The 26,813-nt window shown below is 40.2% G+C and overlaps 1 protein-coding gene and 1 long non-coding RNA gene across 2 annotated transcripts in view; both read right to left on the bottom strand.

Annotated features, from left to right (window-relative positions):
• The window catches only part of LOC138190738 (two pore potassium channel protein sup-9-like), a 1,051,447-nt gene that overhangs the window by 104,268 nt on the left and 920,366 nt on the right, over positions 1-26,813 (bottom strand). The gene's annotated exons all lie outside the window — the stretch shown is intronic.
• LOC124224929 (uncharacterized) lies at positions 25,684-26,470 on the bottom strand. The gene is made up of 2 exons (XR_006884952.2): positions 26,240-26,470; positions 25,684-25,886 (listed from the first exon to the last, which is right to left on the bottom strand). It is a non-coding gene; the product is annotated as an uncharacterized lncRNA (long non-coding RNA).

Here is a 26,813-nt window from a genome sequence, read left to right on the forward strand (position 1 = left end):
TACGGAGGGCTTCGAGCGATACCTACCGTATCGGCAAAGTTCAAATCCGGCGACAAAGTTCGAATCAGCAAATTCAAAAATGTCTTCGAGAAAGGTTACACTCCCAATTGGACGACTGAAATATTCACGATAAGTCGAGTGGAAAATACTCATCCTGTGACGTACAAGCTCAAAGACTACCGAGATCAACCCATCGCTGGCGGTTTCTACGAACAAGAGCTCCTTAAAGTTAAGCATCCGGATATCTATCTGGTGGAGAAGGTGCTCAAGAAGCGTGGAAGAAAAATATACGTTAAATGGTTAGGTTTTGACAATACACACAACAGTTTGATAAACGAATAAATGAATTTTTTGTAAAAACGTATGTCCCTCTTTATTTTATATCCGACACACAACAAGTATGCGTCTTTTTTTAGATAATCGACAGACATGGTACAGTTATAAATTACAAAGCTTAGGCTTGTAGCCCCACGGAAGCGTGTCGGTTGTATTTTGAAACACGATCCGCTTGTCGTCATTCCAGCTCAGTGCTACTTTCTGCTGTTCTACGGTGCATACCTCGTGCTTTCGACTCATGATCAAATGCTGATTTGTAGATAAATTTTCACGGTTCAAAACACATTTCAAATAATCGTTTAAGGTTATTTTTGTTAACGCTGATCCTTTGACTCCTTTGGCACGTTTATTGTCTTTTTCATCTCCCAAGACTCGAAATGCGTACAACTTAGCCCGTAACCCTACAAATTCGAGCATGATTTTGCCGTTATTCTCGTCTTTCATTAAGCCGAGAACTTTTTTGTTCGCTAGAGGCATTCCATAAACGTTGTCAAGAGGATGATCAGAAGTATCGAATTTGTGCAAGTCCTCCTTAATGTGTTTGTATATGTCGGGGACGGTAAAATTGTAAATCAAACTGTCGGTATCCGTGTACATTAATTTCGCTCGGTTGCCGAATTTCTGCTTAAAGTAATTGTAATGAAAATCGTAGATATATGTTTCAGCCAGATCCATGATGGAGAAACCTGCGTACAATGGTTTATTCAACTTGACTTTCGTTTTACTCATTTCAACGATAATTATATCTTTGTCGAAAACGGTGCAGCTGTGAGAATTGGGTTTGGCTATGGTAGCTCTAGCACCGTATCTTCCATCCCATTTCGTGATCAGCCTGACATCTCTATACTTCCTAACATTTTCCATAGTTTTGCCAAAAACTGCGTTGTTCATTAGCTTGTAAAAATTTTTCTCAAATTCGTTGTCAGATTTTTTCCGCAAATCGGTATTCAAATCTATATATTTTTTCAGCCACCGGGTTTGCCTGAATTTGAGAACTCTATGAATTTTGAGTAATTTTAAGCCTAATTGTAAGCATTGTTTCAAAACGCGGTAGTGAACAACGTAGTTTTTCTTGGAAAATAGCGTGGGTGTCAATTTCGGTTGCTTACTATTCGAGATCGGAGGTATGTAGTGCTCCGGACACAGTGGTAAATCCGTATGAATTTCATGCAGTTCCTCAGGATATTCCGAATCAACCTCCAGTATGTAACCAAACTCCGCGTCGTCCGAGATGGTAAGAACGTCGCATTGTCCGAAGTCTGATAACCATTCGAAGGAACTGTGTGGCAGAGCAAAGCTCATAGCAGCACCGTACAAATTATTAACGTCAAAGTACATGAGATAAGATTCTTCGACCTCAGGATCGAATTCCTCTCCCATATATCTATTGTTGGCCTTTGCGTATCTGTTCGAACACTGTGACACACCACCACGAATACCCTTTTCGATAAACATAACCATGTCTATGTCGGTGAGAAGCTCGAGTTCGATGCCCGTACATTTTAACATTGCATCAAACGACAGACCGGGCGCTGTGTAGTAATGTAACGGGTCCAGTTTGTACGTCGTCCAACAGCTCTGTCGAAAGTTTTGAAAAACGTCGGCCAGTAAAAACACGTCCGTCTGTAAATACAAGTCCGAATACTCTCCCAAAGTTTGAACGTTAAAAGTTTGCCAAACTTTACATGCATGTGCATAGTCGTCGTCTGATATATCCCGATCATTTAATTTTGAGTAAAATTGTTGTTTGGATGGTAACCGTGTGTCCTCGAGCTTCTCCCAACTGTCTATGTATTCGTACGGGAACACTCCTTTTCTGGTCAATAACTGAAATTTATCTGAGCTATGATAAAATTTTCGTGTAATTGATTTCTAATCATCACCGAGATACGTTGCTAATTTCTCAAGACTACTGGGCATGAAGCGGTACGAATCTACGAATCTAAACTTTATATCTGTCCCCTCGACGTATTTTGTAAATGAAATGTACTTTTCTTTGTTTACGGGTAAAAGCTCAGTTGTGCCCTCGAACGATGTAGCTAGTGCTTTGATCAGGAAATGTGAATCGTAACCCGACAGATTGTGGAATATCACTGGGATAATGTGCGAATTTTGGTAATTTAGATTGCATCCTCGGTGAGCAGCACCACGGTACTTTCCCGTGAAATGGCAGTGATCGCGATGTTTCACGTCTGCGAGTGTCAACGGTTTTTCACAAATGTGACACACTGTCGTTGAATAAAATTCGTTGATTTGATTGAAATTTAGTGGTTCCATCGGTACAACAGTCTTGAAATAAACTTTCAACGAATGTGCCAATTCCGCTAACTCGTTCACAAACCATTGAACGCAAGTCTCTCCACGATTAATTTTGAATTTTGAAAGCGAATCGTCAAACGCGCAATGTAGATAGTAAGCTATACTATACGGAAGATGCTTCTGATAAATTGTTCTATTTTCCCCAAAACTTTCATGTGTGGGTTGCAGTAAACATTCGAGATCCGCGTAAATGCAGAATGGAACGGTTTCTTTGTGCTTGAAATTTTTGAATTTGAGTATTTTTTCCTCATCTGTAGGTAGAATAACTTTGGTTTTGTTTAAATTCATGCAATCAACTCGGTGCTTCGACAAACATCTTTCGAAATTAAAATGAGACAGACACCTATCGCACAACCACGTCTGATGTGCGCGGTTGGAAATTTGGAAACTCGTTAAACGAGACAGATTTCGAATACGAGTAAAATGAAAGATTCTGTTTTTTTCATAATTACCCATACTGATATCATCATCGTCAGGGATTTCAGTTTCGATCGCCAAAAGATAAATTACAGGTTTTTCAGACTCATTCTGACTCAGGTGAATCGGTACTATTTCACTTTTTTTCCGATCACCTTGGTCTATACCGTAAATGTTAATTGAAAGACCGTTAAGCTTCTTAAATTTTGAAATGGTGTTTTTGTCTAGATACATGGAAAACGTTATACCATCATACCGTAGCACTGAGCTGAAATGTGGGTACGAGCTGGTCGCGTTAGGATGGTTGTTGTCGGCTGGGAACAAAGCTGCGGTGACCGACCAAAGAAAGCAGTAAGAGTCGTTGTTTCTGATGTTTACTACAGCCTTCTTATCACTGATATGCTTAGGTAACGGGGTGTATGTGAAGACACCGCCTCGTAGTGGCACGTACTTGTTGATATTCACAGTCAAATTGATTATTTCGGTCAGCGACCAGCCTGAATCCTTTTCCTGGATATCTTCCACCTTTTTCAACAAACGCTCCGTCGCGTTTTCGATGAACCATTCGTTGATATCCGTTGTCTGGAGGATGATTTCATTTCTCGTATTAAAAAATTTGATCTCTTTCACCGTGCGATCAACTTTTCTGAGTTCAAATTTACAAGCCAGGATAACGTTGGCTTTCAAGCTCCTGTCTTTCTTCAGAGCGTTTTTCAGCCTCGTCACAGCTAGTATCTTTGCGTCTTCTAGAAATCTCTCCACATCTTTATGCTTCAAATTGACGATGGATCCAGTTCGAATTCTACTCTCGAAAGCTGATTCCAAATCTTCCCACCGTACTCGATCGCTTCTTCGTCGGCTTCGTAATCCGTCACCCACTTTCTGCAATTGTTGAAATTTGACTGTCAACGATTTCAGAATTCCAATTGTAGTCAAAATTCTTGTCTTCTCCCCGATCGTTGAGGCGTTGTTGCGTAAGATTTTATTCAAAAGCCTGATATTTTGGGTTCCGAGTCGAATCCATTTTGCAATCTCTGCCGGTGACGATTTTTCCGATAAAATCTTGAACGCCGATTCCATAACATCAATCAATCTCAAACACTTCGCGGATTCCATCTTGAGCTCTTTCCTCACGTATACTTTACAGCTTGTGACGTAATAATCGTTTGCTGTGATGAGCGTCCTTTTTATAGGGCAGCTGTACGGATGCGCGCGCACCTTTTGGCATTCCAAGAGCGATAGTAACCCGACGCCGCAGATCCATGGCTTTGAATGTACCGCGACTATCGATCGATCTTGGATATCAAACCGACATCCGAGTAAGTGAAAAACAATTCTCGGAACCATTAATTTTGGAATGTCACGTGGTTGATAAGGTGGGAAAGGAATGTGAGGTGGTTGATGTTACACGTCAGCAGTCCTACCGTGGGAAAGGAATTCGGAGTAGTTCATGTTACACATCAGCAGTCCTATCGTGGGAGAAGAATGCGGGACGGTAAAAAAGTTCTCGCCCCGCTGCGCCCTCTACCGTTGGCAGGCGAGCACTACAGACCTTCGTTCGGTAAGATTGTCGGTAAAACAGCACGATTTCGACCCTCGATCGATACAACTGTCGGTAAGGTTGCACAGGGTCGGTAAGATTGTCGGTAAAACAGCATGATTTTGACCCTCGATTGATACAACTGTCGGTAAGGTTGCACGGTTTTGACCTCAAGCCGGTACGGCAGACTGTGACGTCATAGCGGAAAAGGGTTTGAGTCTGGGCTGCGCGGAGCGGCTCGGTCGGTAAGTGTCGGTAACAGGAATCTGCGTGTAGAACCGGCCTTGCTGTACTACTCCGGATGAGCAGCCATTTTGATTTTTCATCGTCCGACAGTTTGATGATATGATTTTCGCTATGACGTCATCAGCATAATCGACCGATTTTTCCGTCTACCGAGCAGCCATTCAGACAGCGGCCATTTTGATTTTCATCGTCCGACAGTTTGATAATATGATTTTCGCTATGATGTCACCAGTTGGCCATTTTTTTTTTTGATTTTTGCCCAGTCGGATGGGCGGCCATTTTGATTTTTATCGTCAGACAGTTTGACAATGTGATTCATTTCTTGGCCGGACGAATAGCCATTTTGATTTTCGCCGTTACCCGTAAACTTTCTCGCTAATAGTTTACCCCCAGAGCGAAAATTTTACATTTGAAAAATATTAATAGAATTCATTGTAGTTATATATTTTCGCCGTTACCCGTAAACTTTCGCGCCAATAGTTTGCCCCCAGGCAAAAAATAATATTTTCCACGTACTTCGAATACATTCTTTTGCGCTAATCGACCGGTTGGCGACATGGCAATTAGATAGACAGGGAATGCTGATGACGATCCGTAAACTTTCTCGCTAATAGTTTACCCCCAGAGCGAAAATTTGAAATTTGAAAAATATTAATAGAATTCATTGTAGTTATATACGTTGTAGTTATATGTCGGGGTGAAGTCTCGGAAAGGCGGAGAGGATGTAGGATTTCCAATTTGTGGATTGTTCATTATAGAAAGCGCGATGATCTCAACACGTCCGGTCAATTCGCTTGCTTTTCCGTGACTGTCGATTTCATCCAAGCGTTGTTATAAACAATTCATTTGTTTGTTCTATATTCAAAGCATGTTGAATAACGCTTGACGCTTGATACGGCGGACTCATTCAAAGTTCAAGTTTCCAATTCACTTGATGATGCATCCTCTTTATTCTTCTCCGACACGGCCATCCTGACAAATCACATGTCCCCATGTGAAGTGATCTGCAAGAAATTCAATTCTCCAGCAGTAAAAGTTCGTTTTAAATGAATTCAATCTTACTTTAATCATTTATATTGAACAGAAAACTTAAATTTCAGTTCCAATCCCACATTTATTGACAAAGCAATTAATTTCGATACATATGGATAATTTTAAAGACTAAATACATTTTTTACATTTCGTTCACTTCCCTTGAGTGACCAACATTTCTATCACTTCCCTTGAGTGACAAATGTTCTTGACCACTTCCCTTGAGTGGTCAATGCCTAATCACTTCCCTTGAGTGATTTTTCTGACACAACTGTTACATGAAGCTGCCCACCGCACACTCACGGTTTCATTGAAGAAATTCCGATTTCGACCGAGCTACGGCTACAAACTTTCATGTAAACAATTTTTCCAAAAGTAATCATGTATTTAGTTTACACTTCAAATATTTACACACTTAAATATTTCATTATTCAAAATTTTCTTTACTCATTTCCAATTCTTCCGGAATGTTACCCTCTGGCATTTTTCGCATCCGGTCATGTGCGTATTTAAATGTACGATTGGAATTCAAAGCTTTCAAAAGATATCTGTTGCCCTCTAACACTTCAATAATTTTATACGGGCCTTTGTATTTTGCATCTAATTTTGTTTGATTTCTCTCTTCATTCTTTAGAAGAACAAATTCGTTTAAAGAAAATTTGATTACTTTTGCCTTTGTTCGGTCAAACCTTTCCTTCTTATATTCTGCATTTTTGTTAATATTCTCGATTGCAAGTGTTCTAATTTCAGATAAGTCCTCCACATACTCCTCCTCAGAAACAAACATGAGCTCAAGAGGTCTGGCGACTTTTCCTATCATTAATTCGAGAGGACTAGATTTTGTGACTCGGTTGATCGTGCAATTTAGTGCTAATTGTACATCAGGCAATGCATCCTGCCAAGACCGGTCGCCGGTTATTTCTACGGTAGTTAGCATGTTCTTTAGAGTGCTCATTACTCGCTCCACCTGACCATTTGCGCGCGAGCTTCCAGTTGCAATCAAGTGCAACTTAATATTGTGAGCCAAACAAAATTCTCGAAAATCACTATTCGCGAAACAACGACCCTGGTCCGCAATTACGCGAGTGGGAGAGCCAAATAGAGAAATACCAGATTTCAATGCTTTAATGCTATTGCTAGTATCAATATGCAATGTATGACGAAGAAGAACAAATTTGGTGAAAGAATCAATTAAAACGAAAACGTACTCTTTCTTATCATTTTTACCACTTAATTTACCAGTAGCGTCAATGTGAATGGTATTCCAAGGAATTGCGACTTTAGGAATGGGATGCAATTCAGCCTGAATTTTGCCCGAATTTGTTTTGGAAATTTTACATGTCAAACAATTTTCAACGAATTTTCGAACATATCTTGACATTCCGTCAAACCAGAATGAATCATAAATTTTCTCAAGGGTCTTTTCCCATCCTAAATGTACCAATGCTTCATGGGTAGCGTTAATAACTGACCATCTGTACGCTCGTGGCAAAATAGGTAGAGATCGCGTTTTCCCGTGTCTTTGTATTTTACGGAAAAGAATTCCAGAGCGTAATTGGTAAGTTTTTGCTAATTCGTCATTCAACTTTTCTTCAGTTAAAGTTTTAATTAATTTTGAAATTTCTTCATCACGTTGCTGTTCAGCAAAAAGCCATGTATTTGAGAGATTAGTTAAATTGACCTCGTTGTGCTCGGGTTTATTATAATTTTCTTTTATTGAATCTGGTAACGGATTTCTCGAAAAGAAGTCCGCATGACTCATTTTCTTTCCATTTCGGTATACTATATCGAAATCGAAAGCTTGAAGAAAAGTCCACCATCTATGCACTCTCGGAGTAAGATCTTTTTTTTTTCTCGAAGATTGCAGAGAGTTGCAATCTGTGACGACAAGAAATTTGCGTCCGTATAAAAAGTGTCGAAAATGTTTAACCGCGTTAACAACAGCAAGTGTTTCCAACTCGTACGAATGATATTTCGATTCAGCTGGTGAAGTACGTTTACTAAAATAAGCAATCACGCGCAATATATTTTCTTTTTTTTGGATTAGAATTGCCCCATAGCCCATCGAACTTGCATCAGTATGTAATTCAGTAAGACAATTCGGGTCAAATATTGTCAGTACTGGCTCATTGGTAAGTACTGAAATTATTTGTGTTCTAATATTCTCATGTAATTCTTTCCATTCAATGTTTCCTTTTGTTGCGGAAGTTAGCGCGTATAAAGGAGCCGCAATTTGAGAGAACCCTGGAATGAATTGACGGAAGTAAGATGCCAAACCAATGAATTGCCGTAATTGTGTTACCGTTTAGGAGAGGGTAAAGATATTAAAGCTAAAATTTTCTTCTTATTTGGTCGGATTTCTCCGTTGCAAACTTCATAACCGAGATACTCTACTTTTTGTTTTAAGGAAGAGCATTTTTTTGATGTTGAAAGTAAAGCCGAAATCTATCAAAACTTTTAATACAAGCTTCAACCTCTCCAGGGCTTCGTCCTCATTGGATGCAACAATAAGAATATCATCCATGTAAATAATGACAAAACTATTCGCCAATTCTCCCAAAGCCTTGTAAACGGCCCTCTGGAAAACAGATGGTGCATTTCGAAGCCCGAATGGCATGGACAGATATTCATACTGTCCATTGTGAGTAATGAAAGCAGTATATTCGATTGAATTTTCATGGATAGGGATCTGATGGAATCCAGATGCCATATCTAAGCTAGAAAAGTATTTCGCCCCATGTAACCTATTTACTTGGTCAGAAATTAGTGGCAATGGGAATCTGTCAGGTACAGTATTATCGTTTAGTTCTCGATAATCTACACACATTCTGTCTGACCCGTCCTTTTTCTTCACGAGAAGGATAGGGCTAGCGAATGGAGATGAGCTTGGGCGAATTACGTTTGCAGCAAGTAACTCTTTGATTTTATTTTGAACTATTTTTTGTTCATCGTGGCTCAATCTATATGGACGTCTATATACCGTCTTATTTGGATCTTTCAGGCGAATTTGCATTGGGTCCGTTTTAGCAGGTTGCTTTGGTGTACCGGTTATAAAATGCTCTCTAAATTCTTGTAAAATTGAGAGCAACCGTTCTTTTGACTCAAAAGAAATGTCAGTCTCAATTTTGTCAAAATTTACTTCGATTGATTCTCCAATTTTGCAAGCATCGACACGGATTTCACGCATTAATTTCAATTCGTTAGAAGATACAAGCACAGTCAAACCCTGACTCAAAATTTCACGACCAATCGAAATATCACTCCTCAAATAATGACTTGGCAGAACATGAAAAAGAATTTCTAGGGCAATGTCGTCAATGTTTACTTTGGTAAGAATTTGCAAAGTACTATGGACACTTGTTTGTCCAATTCCAGTCATAGTGACGATATTATCAAGTCTTTTCCCGGAGAACCTTGACGACACTGATTCTTTTATTAAAGAACATTCGGCTCCAGAATCAAAATTAAATGAAAACTGCTCACCTGCATGCCTCAAAATGCCAGAAGGCGAATTCACTTCACAAATATCCACTCGTCGTTCGATATTGGATCCGTTGAAGCGTCCTGACGATGGCTTCTTATTCATTCCAGGACATTGCGAAGAATAATGCCCAGGTTCCTTGCACTTGAAACAGGTTATAGGCTTCCTCGTGTCACTGCTTGTAGATGCATCTCTCTGCCACACATTTGATGCTGCATTTTTCTCTTTTCTTTGATAGCACACAGACGATTTATGCCCGATCTTTCCACAGGAGAAACATTTCAGAAGGCTGGTAGACGATTTTTCTTTAAATCTTTTTGCTTCGCTGTGACGTTGTTCAGTGTGAAGTTCCGAGTTTTTCCTCTTCAAGTAATATACCGCCTTCAATTCTTTTTGTAATTTATTCCGTGTCTCAATTTCTTCCGTGAAAGCAAGGCGTTGAAGTCGTGATTCAAATTGCGAAATGTGACTGAGGACGAAGGACACAGCAATCTGTTCCATAGAGAGATTCTTCCATCGGTTCATCAACGAGGTTATCACAGTGGCTGAATAAGCGGCGATACATTCTCCTTCCTTTGGCCTTCCTTGATTGATATTCATTAAGAAAGCAGCGAGGGTTTCCGGACATTCAAATCGTAGAGAAAATATTTCTTTAAATTCATTCCAATTTATTCCGGCAAATACGTTTTGGGTCAGCCAGAATAATGCCTCTCCTTTCATCGCACGGCTCAAAGCGTTCATGAGCGACGCTCCTTCTAACGGATGCTCCGACATACACATGTCTGCCGTACGAATCCAAGCTCGAGTATCGCTCACTTTTTCTGGGTCAAAGTCAGGTAACTCGATTTTCGTCTGAGAAGGTTTCTTCATTGCCTCAATAATCTGCATGAAATTATTTTGCTGCTGTTGCAAAAGCATTTGCCATTTTGCGTCGTCACGTCTCTCTTCTCGGTGAGAAGCAGATTCTGATCGGCGAGAAGCAGATTCTGGTCGGTGAGAAGCAGATTCTGATCCCACTTCTGATGTCGGGGTGAAGCCTCGGAAAGGCGGAGAGGATGTAGGATTTCCAATTTGTGGATTGTTCATTATAGAAAGCGCGATGATCTCAACACGTCCGGTCAATTCGCTTGCTTTTCCGTGACTGTCGATTTCATCCAAGCGTTGTTATAAACAATTCATTTGTTTGTTCTATATTCAAAGCATGTTGAATAACGCTTGACGCTTGATACGGCGGACTCATTCAAAGTTCAAGTTTCCAATTCACTTGATGATGCATCCTCTTTATTCTTCTCCGACATATATATATATATATATATTTATATATATACATACATATATATATATACATGTATATATATACATATATATATATATATATATATATATATATTTCAAATTACAGTTGCACTTAATGTTAAGTAAAGCCGGGGATGTTAGCCGCAATTAGATGGGTCGGGAATGTTGATGGCGATTCGTAAGCTTTCGCGCTAAAATGGCTGTTGGATGCATTGAATAGATATTTTTTATTCATCAACAATTACATTCTGTTTTCAGCTAGACATAATGGTGATGGATCATCATATTTTAAATTGCACAAATAACTTTACACACATCTCCATTATTCATGCAATAATAGTAATAATTAAACATACCATCTCAAAATTGACTTATACCAATTTTTTCACAGCACCACTAATCGGATTATATTCAACAATGCGATCATGCAAGATCATGCAGTAGGCAGAAGTGTGTGGTGGAAACGCGATGCTAGAGTCAAATTCCAATCGAATGTCGACAGGTCCAGTTTTCAATGTTTCGTTCTGCTTGGAGCAATCGATGGCGATAAGGGGGGCACGGTTTATAAATTCGCGCTTCGATAGCAAAGGCTCAGCTTCTTTGTTGTAGTAGGCCATTTAAAACCGAACATACATGTCATAGAGAATGGCGTATTGATTATTGGATATATCAAGATTCATATTTCCGTAGGGATAGCACTGCGAGTTGAGGAAGAGTTTTACATCTCTGATCCGACAATGATCAAATACGCCAGCATTTTTCAGCGGCTCGTTTCTCCTTGCAGTTTGAAATCCTAGAACGACATATCTCGGCTTCTCAAGCTGCGTCGATGTCTTGACTGACCATATATGCCGCGTTGTTGACGGGAGCATCGGATACACGTACGTTTCCCAAGAACGAAAACTCATGGATATGGCGGGATCTGTGGCGATGTAGTTAAGTAGCTGGATTTTCGGTTCATCCGCCAGTTCGATGTATGGCAACAACCACTCGATTTTATTTAGGGTGATTTTAAAGTTTTCCGTCGCCGCGGTCTGAATAACGGCATTCAAATCGGTGTTGGAACGTGTGAGAATTAACTCATGTTTAGCATTAACAACAACTCGGCAATAATCCTCGGCGAAGCCTAGCACATAATTTAACGGTAAAACAACATCGAAATTTCCATTGGCATCGGTTAGTTCGTTATCCCCACTTAACCACCCGGTATTTTCCAAACTATATTGCTGGCCCGGACTCAAGGATACGTAACCCTTCATAGTGCTGGTGATGCCGACATTTTCATTCCGATCAATCTCTACACCGTTCAACTCATAGCGAACTTCCTCAAACAAGTGGCAAACGGCCATATTGATCAATTTCGTAACCGCCACCGCAGCCACGCCATCAGCCTTTGTGATTTTTCCATGAATGTGTAGAGAGCTTTTACTAGGCAGTAGACACAAGTCTTGATGTTGAACAACAATACGGATTTCATCGTTGTTCTGGAAGGTGGATGATGCAAACGGCTGATGAGCATGAATCTCAGAGTGCGCGATCGATTCGTCGAATATCACAGGTTTCTGTATTTCTATTATTTCTTCCATGGTAACACACACCGGATACAGCGAACACGAATTTTTATTTTCCAAAATTTCCACGTAATCGAAGACCTAGGCTCTGGAGAAACCGAACATTCAGAGGTGTCAGTCTCGTAGGCGGTGTAAACGTTGTCAGAGGTGTCGGACGACTGACGATTTTTGGCCATGACGTTTGAGTTTTATAACTTTTGCCCAACTTTCTTGTCTCAAACACGATTCCCATTATTTCAGTGTTTTCACGTGTAAGCGCACAGTAATCGTTTCACCACGAAAATTAATCAGCTCGTCGTCTTGATCAACTATTCTCAACTGCAAATGCTGTATCGACAGTACGGCGATTGATAGGTGAATGATGCTGGCAGGCACTTCGGCAATCTTATATCCTGATGGAACGGTTGGGAAAAATTCGTGAATCGTATGAGCTCGACGCCCGTTTATGTACGCCCCAGCGGTTATGTTACACTCAACGCGTAAAGTATTAACCTTCAGTATAGCCACTGGTAATTCAGATTTATGAGTAACGCCTCGTGCTAGCTCAACCGCTTTAAATCCCAACAATCTGCCGATGGAATCTTTGGGCTTAAAGTCTACCACATGATTGCACGTGACTTCACTGTTCAGCTCGCTGTCGTTAGCTCTCAGACTGAGGGTGACGTCGGAGGGTAGCTCCTTACGCAGAAATTTTTCAATATCCTCAATTTCATAGCTCCCCGTGGGTATTGTAATGATCTCTCTGCTGTTGTCCGCCCGTTTCAGGTAAAATTTATTACATGTCTCATAAATATTGGGTATTGAATTGAATGTTAGGAACTCGACGAGTCCGAGAACATAGTTTTTCTCCGGCGATAACTCGATTGGGGGGAAATATTGAGCCTCCAGCACGGAGGATGTACCTGACAGTGTTAACGTCAACGATTCCGACATGACTGATGCTTGCTTCTGTCACACTTGCCTTTTTATAACTGTTCGCTGAGAAATTTGAGGCATAAGTGCCCGCAAATCACAGTATCATATTCCTGATACCTCTTGTAATTGTATTCAACGCTACCAACACCGAGATACCTCATCAGCTCCTTAGGCGGCTTCAAATCACCGAAACTATCGAAATACGCAACATGGTCACCATTTTTCTTGTACGCAACCCAATGTGTCCCTGGGCCGTTTTTATCGTCAAGATTAATAATTGCAGATTCCCGAATTTTTGCCCCCGATTTAGGCAGATCATTCCGCATGAAAACACCGCGAAAATGCGAAATTTTCATATTTTTAGCATATTTGAGTAAATCGATGTTGGTGAGAGCTCGGTGTGGTAGCTGTATCAGTTTTTTGCCGGACGTAAGTACAGGCCCATTCCGCTGCGGTAGGGTCGCAGGTATAATCCCTTGCCCAAAGCAATCGCCTCCATTGTTGTATTGTGCCGTTTGGCCTCGTTCAACCGATGTTTGTTGGCACTAGCGTCGTTGACGGCTTTAGCTATACCTGCAGCACCACCCGCAAGAGCTCCAGTAGCGCTCAGACCAGCCAGAATTGGAATGAGAAACGGTAGGAAGCCACCAATTTTATCGGGCACAGGTATAACGCGAGGCAAACGACCATTCTTCACAATCCCGCGTGCAGCCGCACGAGCGCCCGCCAACGCCGACTCGACGGCTTTATAACCCGGTCGCATGGCATCCTTTGCTGCTGTGATGATGGACTTAAGATTCACCGTTCTCTTCCGATGTTTATTCTTTCCACCTGTTCCAGATTTCTTCTTCGTGGCCGCTCCAAGTTTCGATAGCTTCGCAGCTAAGCCCATTCCGAGTTTAGATTTAGCTTTCATGGTGTTGGTGACTCCCCAGGCTACTGCCTTTTCGCCCACACTAGCGTCCTTGGCCAGGACGCGATTCCACGCCTTCTCAGCGAGCGCTTTATCGGCAAGATTTCTCGCCGCAATATCGCGATTCTTTGCGTATGCAATGTCGTGGTCTTTGCATGCGACATCCAGCGGATTGATCCCCAAATCGCCACGAGCCAACCTCTTGGCTAATTTCGTTCCAGGTCCGCAGTACTGATACCCTGGTACGTGCAATTCAACTGGGAGATGATTGATGATTTCATTTAACAAACCACCACCGCGTTTCTTCCGTGTGCACGTCCTCATAGTCCAGCAACAACTAACGTAACTTCTATAAAAAGGGGGGAATTTATATGCCGTCATTTCAGTTCTCGTTGTCATGCTCACGAAGCATCATGAGATTCAAGATCAGCCCGATAAACTACCTATCGAGAATTTTGATAAAATGGTTCGACGCGCAAAGGGGAAGATAGAAAAACGGCATGGAAAATTGCTACCAAATACCGTGAGAGCAATTTTTTGCGGGCCATCGAATTGTGGTAAAACTAATGCTCTTCTCTCACTCATCGCGCACGACAATGGATTGCGATTCGAAAATGTCTACGTCTATTCGAAATCTCTCATCCAGCCAAAGTATCAACTTTTGCGAAAGTTGCTAGAACCCGTGCATGGTGTGGGTTATTTCCCGTTTCGTGAGAACGACGAGGTTGTAAAACCGGAAGATGCTCGCCCCAACTCTGTTATGATTTTCGACGATGTGGCCTGTGAAAAGCAAGATAATATCAGAGCATACTTCAGCATGGGCAGGCATCGTGATATCGATAGCTTTTATCTGAGTCAAACGTATGCGCGCATTCCAAAACACCTAGTGCGTGACAATGCAAACTTATTGGTGCTATTTCGACAGGATGATATGAATCTGAAACACATCTACAGCGATCATGTGAACACAGACATGACGTATCAGCAGTTTAAAGACTTGTGCTCGGCATGCTGGAATGATGACAAATACAGTTTTACCGTAATTGACAAGGATAGCGAAATCAATGAGGGGCGATATAGGAAGGGGTTTGACTGCTTTATAAGCATAAACTAGCATAAACTTTCACAGTTTTATTACAACAATCGGTCCGGCAACATGGAGAGTGCCAAGATTCGTAAGCATAGCGATACATTGCGTGAAATATCGAAAGCATCCGATATCATACGACGGAAGCATAAGATGCTCAAGTTGGACAAGGACACGACCGAACAGGTTATGGGGGAGGTATTCAAGCCGTTAATAACGCCGTTGCAACAATTGGTGGATACTTCAAAGCCGCAGCAGCGGCATATTAAACAAGAAATTAAAACGGAACTACCACATGTTACAATGAAAAAAGAAGAAGAAGAAAAAGAAGAAGGAAAAGATGGTGAGAGTACCAGAGATGATGATGATGATGATGATGATGATGGTGACGTTGCGAAAGATGAGGATATGAGCGATGGGAATTTCATGGATGCAAACGATAAAACGCTGAAGTTTGATGAAATTTCTACTACAAGTACGCCGGTGAAAAAAACAACGGATTCCATGGCGCAATATTTGAAAATGTTTAGCACAAGCAAAAAGAGGGATTTGGATACCATATACGGTGTTCGAAAGTTAACGAACGGCATGATGATTGGTGATACACCAATCAATTTCATTGATAATCAGGTCAATGTGGGAGATAAAAGTTATGAGAGAACACCAGGATTACTTGAATTATTGTTCAAAAAATCGCCCGATGCATCGGTTGTAAATGACGCGGACAAGAATAATTATATAAAAATTGTAACAACGACAAATGCACATCGAAAACGTTATCAAGCTGATGGAAGCCTTCGAGATGATTTAAAGAGCGCAAAGTATAGAAATTTCATTGCAAAACACGTCGGCTTGCCAAACAAATCGGGTAAAGGCTTGCCCGACTATAAGATTGCGCGAAAGGCTGGCCGAGATGTTGATTACGTCTATTGGGATGATCCGAATGAAATTGTAGATCGTCTCCGACTGCTTATGGCGTCACAGGCTGCAGGCAATACCAGCCATTCCAACGAAATAGTCTCCATTATTGAGGAGTTGCGTGAGGCTGGAATCGTTTATTAGCGGCGGATGAACATAGAATCATCATTTGTTCTGTGACCGCCCCGTGATGAGTATAGTCATATTTGGACGGCACTCGGAGCGTGGTGGGGGTAAAAAATTTATTCGCGGGCCTCAGGGTGTTGGATTCAAAACCACCGCCGATAACCACTACGATATAGACAGCAAACGATTGTGTAATATCGCCGATCCTCAGATGGAAAACGATGCCGTTTCCTTAAAAGTTCTCAATACCGCTTTACAATCTATGGCTGTGGATATTGTGCATACTTTTCAATCAAATTTTGCGAGTTTCGCGCATAATCACAACGAGGAGTTGAAACAGCTGCGCATAAATAACAAAATCATAGAAGATGAGTTGAGTCGCCTCAAACATATTGGGGGGAGCAAGCAACACCGACGCGGGGGCAGGCCAGCAGGGGAATTAGTAACGTTGGGAAGCAAGCAACACCGACGCGGGGGCGGGCCAGCAGGGGAATTAGTATCGATTGAGGAACCAGAGTGGTTGGCTGGCGATTCGAAAAATTGAAAGGTAAAGAGCGGGGAACAATGAAGGCTGTAATAGCAACCGAACTTCACAGACAGGCTCGGCGCAACTATCCGCGCCGATTCGTAGATGTACGTGAACTGGATGAGACCTGGCAAGCTGATCTCGTCGATATGACCGCATGCTAAAATACCCCAACGGCTATCTTGTGGAGAAAGTATTACGCAGACGAGGGAATCGGGTCTATGTGAAGAGGTTGGGTTTTTGATAGTTCGCACAATAGCTGGATAAATAAAACAGACATGTAACATAATTTGCATGTATTTTCGAATTACAATAAAAGATTTGAATATACAAATATTTTCGCACTTATCCCCTTTGCATGCACATGTGCCATACTCGATATCATGAAAATAATAATAGTAATAATAATAATAATCAGCAATTTTCCATACGATTATTACACTTTTTTCATTTTCAGAAAACTTTTTTTCGTTTTCTGAAAACTTTTTTTCATTTTCTGAAAACTTTTTTTCATTTTCTGAAAACTTTTTTTCGTTTTCTGAAAACTTTTCTCGTGGTAAACGAATAAAAATGAATAATTTCTCAATATATTGATAATAAATAAATAAATAAATGAGTACATAAATGAATGTTGAGTATATGAATTCACATTTTCAAATCTAGTCTAAATCGTTTCAGCATGATGGCGGATCACCAAAGTCGTCAAACGTAAATATTCACAATAATCATCTTTGTTTTTCACGTTCACCACCACCCTCTTCCGCTGAATGTCCTTGGGCAGCTCAACGAATGTCGAAAGCCCCGCAGCAAGAGGCTGGTATCGGTTGATATTTCCGAGATTCGTTACAACTCCCGCTCGGATCCGCTTGGTGAAAGTTCGATCCCCAGCATGCCTGCTTTCATCCCCTCGCGAGTGAATTTTTGTAGAGGTTGGGGATCGCATAGTTTATTTATGGTGCATAACTGCATGAAAATTCGAGCTTGTTGAATTCCCCTCCAAGATATTTCATTTGCAGGCGATTTTGCTCCGCCATGTTGCACATTTCAGCCAGCTGATTTGAATCTTCTTGCAGGACCCTTGCGATTCTCGGTGGTAAGAAGACGTTGTAATCCTCATCGATCATCGCCAGAACACGTGCCCCAAATTTCGTTTTGACCAACCGTAAGCCCGTGATGTTGTACGTCGCTCCAATTTCAAGTTCTGACATCTTTTTGGTTGGCGGGTTCTCCAGACGACCGACGTGGTTAACTTTTGTTAGATCCATCGCGTTTCAATCGGTTTCTTGTTTTTCACTAGTACGAGCAGTTCACGACGCGAAGAGATGATGAGAACGGCGTCATCATCGGAATAGGCCTACGTTTATATACCACTCACCACATCGAGTGGGAAATAAGCCTGGCAGTAAACTATTAGCGTGAAAGTTTACGGATCACCATCAACATTCACAGCCTATCTAATTGCAGTGCTGCCACCCGGTCGATTAGCACAAAAGAATGTATTTGAAGTATGGTGAAAATATTATTTTCACTCTGAGGGCAAACACTGCTGCAGTCGTTGAACGTTTTCCGGGCGCACAATCATACATCGGGACGTATCTTATTCCTCGTTGACCTGACGACGCTCGATCCAATCGGCTTCGCGTCCATCGTCATCTGGTTCGATGTCCGAAAAGATCGCGATCACCTCATTTCCCCATTTTTGGAAATGCAGGATTAATGTTATGTCCCCAACATATGCCCTGTGCGGTCTGCGCGGTTGCGCACGAGCTCTCCGGACACATTCAACGAGTCGTCGAAGATCTTGGAGCGAAAACTCCGAAGTCGCGTCGCTGAATCCTATAATTATTTCTTCGTCGGTAAACTGGTTACTACGTATCATGATGATTTTAGTGCGTTCGTCTCACAAGAATTATAGACTCACTGATGTGCAACTTTGATGTGCCAACCCTTTTTATACAGATGGTGGAAGTTTACGGGTAACGGTGAAAAATCAAAATGACATGCCGAAACTATTATTTTTCGCCCTGGGAGGGAAACTATTAGCGCGAAATTTTACGGATCATTATCAACATCCCCCGATCTATCTAATTGTAGCGAACTTCCCCAGCTTTACTTGAAAGAATTAAGTGCAACTGTAATTCGAGTGTATTCGATGTACATGGAAAATATTATTTTTCGCTCTGGGGGTAAACTATTAGCGTGAAAGTTTACGAATCACCATCAACATTTTAAGTGCAACTGTAATTTGAAATATATATAACTACAATGAATTCTATTAATATTTTTCAAATTTCAAATTTTCGCTCTGGGGGTAAACTATTAGCGAGAAAGTTTACGGATCGTCATCAGCATTCCCTGTCTATCTAATTGCCATGTCGCCAACCGGTCGATTAGCGCAAAAGAATGTATTCGAAGTACGTGGAAAATATTATTTTTCGCCTGGGGGCAAACTATTGGCGCGAAAGTTTACGGGTAACGGCGAAAATATATAACTACAATGAATTCTATTAATATTTTTCAAATGTAAAATTTTCGCTCTGGGGGTAAACTATTAGCGAGAAAGTTTACGGGTAACGGCGAAAATCAAAATGGCTATTCGTCCGGCCAAGAAATAAATCACATTGTCAAACTGTCTGACGATAAAAATCAAAATGGCCGCCCATCCGACTGGGCAAAAATCAAAAAAAAAATGGCCAACTGGTGACATCATAGCGAAAATCATATTATCAAACTGTCGGACGATGAAAATCAAAATGGCCGCTGTCTGAATGGCTGCTCGGCAGACGGCAAAATCGGTCGATTATGCTGATGACGTCATAGCGAAAATCATATCATCAAACTGTCGGACGATGAAAAATCAAAATGGCTGCTCATCCGGCTAAGTAAAAATCAAAATGGCCGCTGTGTGAATGGCCACTCGTCTGACTAAGCAAAAATCAAAATGGCCGCCATCAAAAAATCATAGTCGCCGTCAAAATGGCCGCCATCAAAAAATCAAAATGGCCGTCGTCAAAAAAAATCAAAATGGCTGCCATCCAAAAAAATCAAAATGGCAGCCATCCAAAAAATCAAAATGGCCGCCATCAAAAAAATCAAAAAATGGCCATCGAAAATGGGGGGGGCAGGGTCGGGGGGGGGGGGGGGCATGGGGGGCACGCCGCCATGTTTGGATCTAGAACTCTTATAACCAATCTACTCTTTCAAAACCTGATTCATCCATCTCTGGAAACTTGTTGGAGCGCCCTTCAGGCCAAACGGCATCTTTACATACTCGTATTGTCCGAAAGGTGTGACAAATGCTGTATATTTTATTGAATCTTCAGCCATAGTTACGTGATGAAATCCGTCTTTCAGATCGAGCATGGTAAAATATCGTTTGCCCTGTAATACGTCGAGCTGGTCCTCGATCAATGGGAGGGGATAATTGTCTCGAGCGGTCATTTTGTTTAGTGTGTGATAATCCACGCACATACATGTTTCGCCGTTCTTCTTTTTCACTAATACTATGGGTGACGCGAACTCCAAATCGCTCGGTCTAATTATTCCCTTTTCGAGTAGTCTGTTTACGATTTCTTGAACGTGTTCCTTTTCAACGTACAAGAGCCTTCGAGGAGCAAAGCGGAACTGTTGTGTGCCAGTTAAAGTTAGTTTGAATTCCGCTTTTACGTTTGGTTCTCCTGGACGTTCAAGGATTAAATATTTTTCCCGAAATAATTGTCTAACTTCTTTTTGCAGTTCGATTGGTATAGTCGGATTAATTTCCAACAGATCCGCTTCGTCCTCTACTGGCGAAGAAATGTCAATGTTAGCTATATTCATAATCTCCGTGTCGTATTCGTTTTCCAATTCTTTTAGTCCAAGACCGAATCGTTTTATCATATCTCGACCCAAAATTACGCAGGATACCATTGTATAATCTGGGACAACCAGCAGTTTCAAAGATTTTTCTACTCTTCTATTCATTTCGATGTCGAGAGTGACCGTACCGAGGACGACAAGATTACTATTATTAATCCCCCGGAATTTATTACTGTGATCGTCGGTGCGTTCAATTACGTCACTCGGGACAAAACGGAGTTTAATAAAACTTACCGCGCTACCGGTGTCTAATAATGTTAGCAATTGAATTCTCTCATTTTGTTCATTGGGATACATGGTATACAATACATTTCTGGAGAACTCATTCTCTTCGACCGGAGCTGGATAAATGTTGTTCACTTCTCTCGGTTTGTTCGGGCAGTCCCTCGCGATGTGACCCGATTTATTGCAGAGGAAGCACGTGAGTTCAGGACACTGCGGCTTGAGATGTCCTTCTTTGAAGCAGTGGAAACACTTTCTCGTTGGGCGGTGATCATTTGAAGCCTCCGAGGTCGATGTTGGTTGTCTTAATTTATAATTCTTCTCAGATTTGACACCGTTTCTCGTTGAGGTGAGCGAGATTTTTTCGAATGCAGACAACAGTCTGGGATTCCATCAATGATGTAGTCGATGATTTCGTCTTCTGGTATTCCCACTCGATTTGCCAAAATAACTTTTTGATGATGATAATCGTTGAATGTTTCTCCGTTTTTCCACTGTCTGTTTTCAAACTGACGACGGAGTGTAACTTTGTTTGGACGGTGCAGCGGTGGTCAAACATCATTCGCATTTCTTGGAGGAATTGATCGAGGCTCATCTCTATGTGCTCAGGTTTCGAATGAAACCAATCGAGAGCTTTTCCTTTGAGTTTCGATCCAACCAATATCTGACATAGATCGTCGTCTAAATTGTATGACGATTTTATTAAATGCAATTGTTTTTCCCAGATTGTGAAAGTATCTTGGTTCCCATTGAAATCGCTTAATAGTTCGGTTAAAGCACTTATGTTGCCCTTGGGCTGCACCTCGACGTTCGATGGAGAAGCGCTCGCACGCGCTACCTCTAGTTCTCTCTGTGCTAAGGCTAGTTCGCGTTGCATGAGATCTCGTTCGCGTCTTAACAGGTCTAGTTCTCTCTGCATCTCATTTTCCGCGGGGGTGGTCCGGGAGGAACCGCTCTGCGTCAATTCAACGATGTCTAATTCTTTTCTCCAGTCGCCGTTCGGCTCTGCTTCGTCTAATCGTGCAATCAGTTCGCTTTTTGAACCTGCTGTCGGTAAATCCCGCTTAAGCAGTTTTGTTTTTAATTGGGCGACTGTGAATTGCTGTGGTTCTCGCATCGTTGCCTTAAGGTCTCTCACTTTTCTCTTCTGTATTAAATCGAGACACTTTTGGACGTGAATATATATATATACGTGAACACTCCACGAATAATTTAACGTTCAAACAGTACGTATCACGTAAATATCTTATAGTCAACACATAAAAACAAGTTCGACGCACGCCTGAGTGATCATATACACGGTCAACACTCTTTTCACAGTTCGCGAGGTAGTCACCGATATTTCTGTCTATTCTACCTCAATATTTCTCGATCGGAGTAATATTCTGAAATATTTGGACCTTTTCGAAATACGTTAACAGCACCACTATGGCGTCACCTAACCACGCCACAGATCACGTGATTTTGAATTCGTCCGTTATCAATACCCGATCTGGTATTATTCAAATTTTCATCCCCTTTTTTCTTACGGAGCACTCAACCGTCGACTCCGATTTTCAAAAGCTGAATCTTTCTAATTTTCACTTTCACCAGGCCACTTTACCGTCGACCCTGAATTTTCCCGACACTCGCTTGCCCGAAAATTAAAAGGTAACGTTTCAATAATTATGATAGTTCGCTTCGAAATCATATACGATCATACGACACCGTTGGGCTTGTATCGTTATGATATTCGCGAACGCGCGCGCACTCAACAGTAACGTAATTCTAAACGACTTTTTCAAAATTTTCGACGCCACGAATCTAACGAGTTTCCTCCAGAATCCCGGCTGTTTTAGTGTATTTTTTTCCATTGTAGGCCACTTTGGATACTATATCCCACTTCTGAGATTGTAAGGGGAAAACTATGAGGTTTATTTTATTTGTGAGTTGATAGGGTGGGCTTGAAATAATAGATATCTTGTCAGAGATGATCGATACTTTATTAGGCGAGGTTTACAGCACGGGGCCTCTCGTCGAACTGACTCGTCATTTCGCTCGCATTCGTCAAATTCCCTCTCTCTCGTCGTCAGACGGAGCTAAGGCTCCGACTCATTATCATTATTCTTCCCAATAATATTTGATGCTCACATACCTAAACGAAAAATTTGAGCCGTCGATTGGCCGCCTACTTGGAAAATTCTTGACTTGACAGCGTTTCAAAGTTATGCCAAATTTTGCTAAAATAGTAGTCCATGAAAAGGGTCCTAATTAAACTGGATTTTGCCCATGGAGTGAAAAACTATTATTTTCCTCAGAATACAAGGTCAGAGAAGGGGAATGCCGTTTGATTCGAGTCTTCAGGTCCCATAAAGCTCCCATGAAAAAATCGTCAAACTAACTAAAAAATTGAATTATTAAAAACTTCAAAAAATTCTATAGCCACCAGATTTTCTTATATTAAGCTCAAATTTGGAGAATCGTCTTTTTTTATAACCTACTTTCTTGAAAAAAATCAGCAGCCGAATCGCTTACCCAAGCCCGCAGGCTGCGGTCGAAAAGTATTGGACGTACCCGTATATATCCAAGTAATAAATTATTTAAGCAAAAATTTGTTTTATGAATCTCTAGTAATTTCTTTTATTTCATTTTATATAAAATGAATTCATTGATTTTTTAGAATACGTATGAATTTTTTTTTTAGAATTTCCAGTGATTTTGATTATTAAAAATAGCAATACTTCGCAAAAAGTCGTGAAATGAACTTCAAAAACACCAAAATTGGTGTAAAAAACTGGAGACAAGTAGATTTTGGGTACATTTCAACGTACCTAGAGATCTGAAAAAATTCACTGTGATGCCTTGGGGTGTTGAGAGATAGCTGATATTTTTTTTTTTCCCTCAACATTAATTACAACAACAATAAACAAAATAACACTTCAACACCGTTATCTCCGGTTCTAATCAAGATGTTCATGTTTTTTTTTTTTTCAATTACTCGTAAAATGAAGAACAAGTACAATACATCATAATAATTACAATAATATGAATATTCTCGAAGATATCTCTATTTGTTTAGAAGCAAAAAATTTCAAGTCGCCCAAAAATTGTGAATTCGAGTATAAACATTTTTTTTTTTCTATTTATGGAAAGTACTAGTAACGAACTGACTCCATGATTTTTTGGCAACCCGTGGGCCAATCACATAAAAAGGGGCACACGATATACGGATTTTGGCTTGTCGCGGATTGTTGCTCAACTATATAACACAGCCAAAAAAACCTTGCACGATAATTTTGAAGACACTTCATATTATCTGTACCATGAGTTTCAAAGTCACGCGTTGTTTTTTCATCAATTTATAATAAGAAATATAAATTTTTTTTCCATGGCATTTTGCGTTTGGCATCTGAACAAATAGAGAAAATTGATCTCACGACAGCTTGTTTTATCGAGAATGATGAGACGAACAACTTTCGTTGGAACAGTTTTCGTGTATGACCCATAAGAAAGACGTTATTTAACAAAATGTGGGGTCGTAAAAGTTTAAACAATCGTTACGGACAAACCCAGACCTAACTTTTTGGGGCATGGGTGAAAATATGTTCGTCTGTCTCTAATTCACCTATAAAAACATCGGCTAACCTACGTTATTCCAGAATAGACGTCAGTCGATATTATAGCTTATTCGTCTGGACTATACCGAAACTAACGACGAGGACATGGAGAGCATCTAGTTCCACTATTTTTTGTGTTTTTTGTTTTTTTTTATTGTTTTTTCCTTCTACTTGTTTTTTTTCAATATCCCTATTATGACGCCAACACGCACATGTATATATATATATCAATGATAATGATAAGGAGCCACGGATTTTGATTATCTCAAATTTCATCTCAAATCAACTGAAATATTTATTTCTAATGTATATTTGAAGGAATATTCCTGATAAAGTAAGATTTTACGTGATTAAAATTTTTATTGTCACATTGCCCAATTGGATCGACTATAGCGGATCCACCATTGCGAATTTTCAAAATCTGACCTCATATTCGTGATCAGCGACTCATCAAACCCCTAAATACGTATTTTCAGAGGCCTTGGTTCAATACTAGAGGTCTGAGGTGAATTTTTACAAGGTGGGACCGTAGCGGTCCCACTATGACTGAAAGGGATATTCGAAACTATCGGACGACAAGGAACATTTTGTTCATCAATTTTTGGTAAGAAATAAATTTTTGGAGGTACGGAGCAATGAGTTTGCAAGCTTTTAGAGTGTGAGTGGAAATAATGTTTTCTTTAAGCCAATTGTTGATTGAGTTGTTTTTCCTTTCTATGATGTTAGTTGGATCTGTTTCAAGTACTTTATATGTATTTTCATCATGTCATTGATTTTGTTTTAAAAATCTTCTGTGTTTACGATTACTGTTTTATTTCCCTTATCGGCTCTGGTGACAGTTATTTCAGTATGTTCATTCAGAAACTTTTATGTTGCTTTGATGTTACTCAATTCTCTTGCTTGCGAACGATTGAGTTGTTTTTGAGAATTTGAAATGATTTTGTGTGTAACATTGCTACGGATAATGTCTTTGGTGGTTGTTTGCAAACTAGTACCCCCTGATTCTACTGCACGAACCATCTCATCGATAGGTAACTTTATAGGTTTCTACGGAATTCCATGCTTTTGACCTAATGCTAATACGTTATTTACGTGATCAAGAATGATGGTGGTAGTGAGATTGACATTTCACTCAGTAAAAGGAATAACTCTCTGTTTCAAGGTTTAATTTTTTCAATTTAGCTATGTTATGATATTTTCGTTGTTTAAACCAATGTTTGTCTCTTAGTTCATCGTTGTGTAATTTCTTAAGGGGTTAGGTGGGTTTCAAAAGCTCAAAATAGGTACATTTTTATGAATTTTTTTTTACTTAATCAACAGAATATTTCATTCCATCAATTTAACACATAAAAGATACATATTTTATAAGTAGTTTGTGAAATTTTCATTGAAAAATATTGAAAATTAAGGCGTGGACACGTCGTCTGCTATGACCCCTCAAAAAAAAGTTCTCTCGGCGTAGTCAGGATAACTCATGACAGATTCGTCTGAAATGCAAAAACCAAAAATTTTCTGTTAGTAGATGTTTAAAACTCGTGCTTGGACGAAGGAAAAAAAAAAAAAAAAAAATTACATTTTTGGCGGCGTTGAAAACAAAAAACCCTTATGTTGAGTAAAATTTGCACCCTTCATGGCCTTGAAAAATTACTTGGAATAGAAAAAAAAAAAAATTCCTTCGTTCAAGCACGAGACAATGTTATTTTGAAGAAGTGTGCAAAATTTGAAAGAGATCGGTTTATAAGTTTTCGAGAAATCGTGACTACCGATTTCAAAAATGTAGTTTCGAGAAAAACGCGATTGAAGATTTACATTCAAATAACATGTCAATAATCGTACTTACACCGTATAATGATGCAAACCCACGTTTTTTCCACGTGCCATCACCTGACACGGTAACATCTGTCGTATCTTCAACATTATTTTCATCACACGTCAATTTTTTTTCTTGATTTGCAGCAGACAACAAAATTGATTCGGCAACAGTTATGACGCACTCATGTATTTTATCAACATAAAAATTGTACGTTGATGCATTCAAGAATGAGGAACTTATATCCATCAAACCACAGAATTTTTTACATCCGGCAAATCCTAAGCCTAGTATTCGCATCACAAAAATAAACGAACAATAGCTAAGCAGCTGCCTCGATATACCTGCCTCACGCTCGGTTATAGCCTGATGGGTGAAACATCCAAAGGCTATATCTCTTAGAATATGACTCGGATCGTTTTAAAATTTTAAAGGAATATTCTCAACATATTCAATTATAAGATAAGCAAAAAAAAAAAAAATTCGATTTTTTGAAATTTTGAAACCCACCTAACCCCTTAAGGAGTGAGAAATCAGAACTATTTTGTTTGATGTATGAAGTTAAATGTAGTTTGTCTCTATTTAGTCGTTTTAAGTCTGAAAT

Source organism: Neodiprion pinetum, chromosome 1, assembly GCF_021155775.2.
Source record: "Neodiprion pinetum isolate iyNeoPine1 chromosome 1, iyNeoPine1.2, whole genome shotgun sequence".
Lineage (NCBI taxonomy): Eukaryota > Metazoa > Arthropoda > Insecta > Hymenoptera > Diprionidae > Neodiprion > Neodiprion pinetum.